Source organism: Pan troglodytes, chromosome 19 (assembly GCF_028858775.2).
Source record: "Pan troglodytes isolate AG18354 chromosome 19, NHGRI_mPanTro3-v2.0_pri, whole genome shotgun sequence".
Classification (NCBI taxonomy): domain Eukaryota; kingdom Metazoa; phylum Chordata; class Mammalia; order Primates; family Hominidae; genus Pan; species Pan troglodytes.
This window is the reverse complement of record NC_072417.2, coordinates 94,883,818-94,890,084: the sequence shown is the minus strand read 5'-3', so window position 1 is coordinate 94,890,084 and position 6,267 is coordinate 94,883,818. Positions and strand designations below refer to the sequence as shown.

The window sequence follows — 6,267 nt, the reverse complement described above, 5'->3', positions numbered from 1 at the left end:
AGAGAAAAGGTGGAAACAACCCACGTGTCCATCCATAAATGAATAGAGAAACAAATGTGGTCCCTCCATACAATGGACTATGATTTAACGTTAAAAAGGAAGGAAATTCTGACGCACACCACGCACAGATGGCCTGAAAACATTATGCTAAGTGACATGAGCCAGTCACAAAGGACAACGTCTGTCTGATTCCACTTATAAAACATCTAGAATAGGCAAGTACAGAAACAGAAAGTAGGTAAGAGGTTGCCAGGGGTTCGGGGGAGAGGGCAAGGCCAGGGGCTGGGGAGAGAGGGAAAAGGAAGTTGGTGCTTAATGGATAGTCTCTGGAATGACAAAAAAGTTCTGCAAACGGATAGTGTTGAGAGTCTCACAACATGGTAAATGTACTCAATGCCTTTGAAGTGTACACTTAAAAATGGTTAAAATGGCAAAAGGTATCACAGTTTAAAAAATTATGGGCCAGGCATGGTGGCTCATGCCCCTAATCCCAGCACTTTGGGAGGCCGAGGTGGGCCGATCACTTGAGGTCAGGAGTTCGAGACCAGCCTGGCCAACATGGTGAAACCCTGTCTCTACTAAAAATATAAGAAAATTAGCCAGGTGTGATAGTGGGTGCCTGTAATCCCAGCTACTTGGGAGGCTGAGGCAGGAGAATCCTTTGAACTCGAGAGGTGGAGGTTGCAGTGAGCCAAGATCACACCACTGCACTCTAGCCTGGGCAACAGAGCAAGACTCAGTCTCAAAAAAGAAAAAAAAAAAAAATGTAACTTACCCAAACTAGGCCGGGCGTGGTGGCTCACGCCTGTAATCCCAGCACTTTGGGAGGCCGAGGCGGGTGGATCATGAGGTCAGGAGATCGAGACCATCCTGGCCAACACGGTGAAACCCCATCTCTACTAAAAATACGAAAATTAGCTGGGCGTGGTGGCGGGCACCTGTAGTCCAATCTATTCGGGAGGCTGAGACAGGAGCATGGCGTGAACCTGGGAGGCGGAGCTTGCAGTGAGCAGAGTTTGCGCCACTGCACTCCAGCCTGGGTGACAGAGTGAGACTCTGTCTCAAAAAAAAAAAAAAAAAAAAAAAAAAAAAAAAAAAAATTAGCCAGGTGTGGTGGCATGTGTCTGTAGTCCCAGCCACTTGGGAGGCTGAGGTGGGAGCGTGGCTTGAGCCAGGGAGGTTGAGTCTGCCATGAGCCATGGTGGTGCCACTGCACTCCAGCCTGGGCCACAGAGCAAGACCCTGCCTTGAAAAAAAATTTTTTTTAAAATTTATAGCTGTAATTTCGGAAGCAGTGTGTGCACTGATGCCTGCTCCAAGCATGCTCTTCGTCTGGATGCGGCAGGATTTCAGTTCCAGGAAGCAGCTATTCTCTGAGCTAGAAGGCCGCTTCTCTCCAACAGAAAGGGCAGCAATGCTTCACCGGGTGTATGCCTAACAGTTCTTAATCCCACTGGGAGAGCTGCGAGGGAAGTATGGCTCATTCGGAATGGACACACACAGGCGGCTCCAGTACAGAGAGGGGCTCTAGGCCCTGAAATGCTGTGCTCCTCGCAGGACACACAACTCCACGTGACGGGGATAACACGCGACACAGCTCCTGCCTCGATGCTCCCCAGTTCCTGCCTGGCTGCTCCCCCAGCTCCTGCCTAGGTTCTCCCCTATCTCCTGGCCTTATGCTCCCCAGTTCCTGCCTTTGTGCTCCCCCAGCACCCCCAACCCAGAGTGCTCCTTCCCTCTGGCCAGGCCCCCTTCCCAGCCCCGCCCCTTCGGGGCTCAGGCGGGAACCGAGCTGGCTTTTTCCTCCCAACCAGAGCAGCTCCCTCTGGTTCCCAGGTTGCCTGCCCTTCCAGCTGGGAACACCGGCCTTGCAGGGAGGGGCGGGGGTGCTCACCACGAGGCGGCCACACAGGGCGCGAAGGGGTCCCAAGGCCCACCCAGGAGGAGCGCCTGTCTTTCCGCTGCGGGCTGCGCGCGCTGCCCACGCGGCCACGCTTGGAGCCTGGCAGGAGGCCGCCATCCCGGCCACGGCCGCTGGAGGGCGCCCCCGCACCGCTCCTGCCTGCCGGTTCCCGCGGGAGGGCGCCTGTGGCGGGCGCCGGAGGTTGATCTGCTGGTTCACGCCAGGATTGCGAACCGGCGGCCGGAGCGGGAGGCCGCAGAGCCGAGTTCAGGTCGCAGTCCTGACCCACCTGGCGGCGACTTCCTGTCCCGCGGCTGTGCTGCAGCTCTCCAGGTTGGGGTGAAAATGCAGAAACGGTCCCGTGGACTAAGTCACGGACGTTCGTTTCTCACAGCGCCGCGTGCCTGCCTGCAGGCAACCGAGCCACGCACGCCGAGGCCGCCCCACCGCCCGGGGCCTGAACGCGCCGGCCCAGACCGGCAGCCCCCTCGGATCCTAAGACCTCTGCACCGCAGCGCAGGTGTGGGGGTCCTCAGCCGGCGCCATCCAAGCAAGAGCCGAGAGCGCGAGCGCCACGCCTTCCCCCACGCTCTGCCCTGCGCCCCTGGCTGGCGGTCCCTCCTGCAGCAGCTGGCCTGGAATTCGGGCAGCGGAAGGGGCTGCACCCACGCGGGGCTCACGCCATGGATGTGGGCGCTGGGAGGGTCTCCGGCTGTTTCCTGGTGCTGCCCAAGAAGCAGGTCCCTCGGCCAAACCAGCCCCTGTTCTGGTGCCGGCCGGTGCCCTCAGCCTGCGGGCCTAGAGGCCAGAGTGCTGGCGGATGGGCAGGCCCTGACCACGCCGTCCTCCCTGGGAGCTTACTGGTGAGACGCTCGTCTGCCTCAGGGGGCCCAATAATGGTCACTTGACATGAAGGGACAGAGATGGTCTGTCCAGGGTGACGGTGACCACTGTCCTGGCATGTGACGGAGCCCAGGCCCTGGGCAAGCGCCATGCTGAGAGGGGCTGGCCGCCCGCTGCCGGTGGCCTGACTCAGGAAACCTCGCTCCCCTGAGCGGCAGCTGGAGGAGAGGCGGCGGCAGTGGACCTCCGGGGACGGATTGGAGGGGTGGCCCTGCGGCCCTTGCTTGGGCAGGAGGGACGCTGCAGCAGCTGCTGGAGTTCCCAGGCAGGGGCTGTCCCTCGGTCAGCTGGGTCACAGAGCAGCCGGCGCCTGCGTCATTCTCAGCCTGCCCGAGGGGGAGGCTTCCGCTCCAGGTGGGTGACCCGGGGCCCTTGCTATTACCCCCACAATGTTTCCTCTTTCCTCTCTGCCTCCTCCAGCCTCCCTAGGCAGCCTCCTCTCTTTCTCTGCTGGAGCCTCCCAGCTTCCGGAGGCCTCCTTGTGAGAGCAATAAAATGCCTTTGAAAGGAGGCTGGGATGTCCAAAGGGTCATCACAGGGCTGGGGGCTGAGAAGCCCAGAGGTGGCTGGGTAGGAGACACAGGCCTTGGCGTGCTTTCAGGGGACACATAACAGGGACAGTCCCCACTGACTTTCCTCCCACTCCACCTCCACTAACTCACCTCCCTCTTGTCAACATGGGGGGTCTCCTGCCCTGGAACATTCAGGGAAAGAGGTGCGTCTGAACCCCGCCTGGGGAGACAGACGCCCTCAGGCTGTCCTCTTGGCTCCGCTCCCCTCTTTCCTCCTGTTCACCGCTCCCAGCCACCCCGATGGGGCCTGTTTAATTGATTCAATTTGTTCAACAGTAAAAACACTCCACAGATGTCAGCCTCCCAGCACCCCACCCCTTGGGAGCCGCAGACACCTGCCAAGCCTCTGGGGCTGGGAGTCCTTCCATGGGCCACTAACACCAGGATCTGGGGGAGGCCTCTGGGCCTGGGAGCTCGCGCGGGTGCCCCCGCTCACCAGACCAGAGCAGCCACTTCAGCCCAGGGACTGCTCCGTCAATGGCACCAGTGGCGTTCTGAACAGTGATCTGATGCAAATGTGTCCTTCTGAAGGATTTAATGTTTTTAGACTCCCAGGTCTGGGAGGATGACCTTGGAGATGAGGTCAAGCTACCATCCCAGGCCCAGGCCACTCACTGTCAGGGCCCCACCTTCTTCATCAACCTGGGCTTCGGGGGTTTTCCAGGTAATCAGTGCTGGGAGGGGGACTGAGGGCTCCCAGGGTCCTGATCCTGTCCCCTGCAGGGAAGAGGCCCCTCGCCTACAGATTGGGAGCCCTGCGTCCACAGCTTCAGCGCGGTGGCCCGTCCTACTCCCAGGGATGTGTGTGGCCACAGCCACGCTGGGAGATGCGCTCAGGTGTTGTCTAAGGGAAGACGTGGGCCTGGAGGTCAGGAGACCCAGGCTGAACCCCTGACGCCCCTGCGCGGACCACAGCCCTCTCTCCCTGTGAAGGTCCCTGGTCCCTGGGGCCACCACTTTCCACCCCAGAGGGAGGCCCCTGCGATTGATTGATTGGTTGGTTGAGTGACTGAAGCGGGGGACGGTTTAGGGGAGCATTTGCACAGCTGGCCAGGCTGTGACTGTGGGGGCCTCTGCCCACCCCCATCCAGCCCCACCTTGGACGAAGACGCCCCAGCCGTGATTAGGAGAAGGCTCACCCTGAAAACGGTCTCAGGTTAGAGTTACCAGGACACCTGCCTCTCCAGCTTGGGGGTCTCTCACGTGCCCCTCTCAGGCAAGATCGGGCCTATCATTGGCTTAGGTTTTAGGAAGGTCCCAAGCTCATTTGCCAAGGGCTGAGCTTCTCCATAACTCCCAGGACACGGAGAAGACAAGGGGAGGGAAACTGAGGGACGGAGATAAAAGCGCTCGTCCCAGCGAAGGACCCGCGCTTCAGGCGCTGGGCCCGGGCGCCAGTGAACAAGCTGGGGGTGGGGCGTCGGGCCGTGCCCCCGCCCTCCGGACCCCCAGCGCGGACCCCTGCTCCGGGGCGGGGGCGCTCACAGTCGCGCGAACCCGGAGGTGCGGAGAGAACAAAAGGGGTCCCGCCCCCTCCCCCGGGCCGGCCCGCCACAGCCAATCGGCGCGGCCGCTATCGCCTCCGCTCTCTGATTGGCTGTGCGGCGGCCAATCGGGTGAGGGGGCCGCCAGCCCGTGCGGCCCCACGTGGGGCGGCGCGAGCTGCTGTTAGAGGACCGCAGCGGGCGGGGCGCGCGGTTCGATCGCGCGCTGCGCGCCGCGGGGACGCGGTCCGCGCCACCCCCAGCCGTCCCTGCCGTCCCGAGGCCCCCAGCGAGCGGCGCCGTGGCTTCGGGCGCGCGGGGCTCGGGGCCATCGCCGGGTGCTGTGCGGTTCCCGGCTCGGAGGCGCTGGGCCGGCGTCGCGGCTGCCCCCTGCCCACGCGGGAGGGAAGCGAGCGGCGCTCAGGGACCAGGAGCGAAGGCCTTGCCACCTGGCGAGGCGGGGAGGCCAAGGTGGGCTGTGGAAGGAAGAGGCGGGCCTGCCGCTGGTGGTGGTGGGATCAATTCATTCATTCATTGAGTCCGTCATTGACACCTCCTACTCCAGGGCCCTCGGGACACAGACAGCGGTGGCCTCAGCGGAGGCTTGGGGGCTAGCCTCCCCCTAGTTTCCATTAGTCTCCCCTCCAAACTACTTCAAGTGGAACGTACAAGCATGTTTTTTGATATGGGCAATTGACACAGTCTTACATTTTTATGGCACCCTCAGACAGGGTATTTGAGGAGAGTTGAATAAATGGAAAATACGTGAATTAAAGGAGAGCTGTGCAGTACCCAGGGCCAGCAACAAAGGGGAGCTGTTACCCCCTGAGACCTGGAGGGCAGCTGGAGCCACAGGAGAGGCCGTCTCCAGGAGCCCTGACCTTGGAGAGGGACACAGCGACCCGGCAGGGAGGAGCTGCTGCTGTACACTGACCTCACCCCTCCTGACTGCTTGGCTTGTCTACTGGCTACGCATTGGCTGAACTAGGTGGAGGCCAGGGAGCAAGGAGGCCCCATGGATCCTGTACCTACGGTCAGCTTCCCGGGGCACAGAGCAGGGGCTGGCATGGGGCAATGGGAAGATGTCCAGCACCTGTTTTGAAGTGTGAATAAAAGCATCGTAGAAAACGTTGCTGTTTTGCTTTGTTTTGTGGATGTGTAGCCCACGCAGAGGCAGCCTAAGATGGGGCACGACCAGGCTGGGCCCCGCCTCTTGCAGATCCACTAGGAGCCACCCCAGAGCCAAGGGGACCTTCCTTGGAGGGTTTCCCATCCTGAAAGTGATGAGTCACAAAACGAGGCAGGACTGAGGACGAGGAATGCCCCGTGTCAGCGCACGTGCACGGTGTTGTTCAGGCCCTCTTCCTAGGGGTCCTCCTGGATGCTCCAATGCTTGCCCATCTTG

At 61.0% G+C, this 6,267-nt stretch overlaps 1 pseudogene; it reads left to right on the top strand.

The window, feature by feature from the left end:
* Positions 1–264: 264 nt before the first annotated feature.
* LOC101058599 (uncharacterized) lies at positions 265–6,267 on the top strand (annotated as a pseudogene).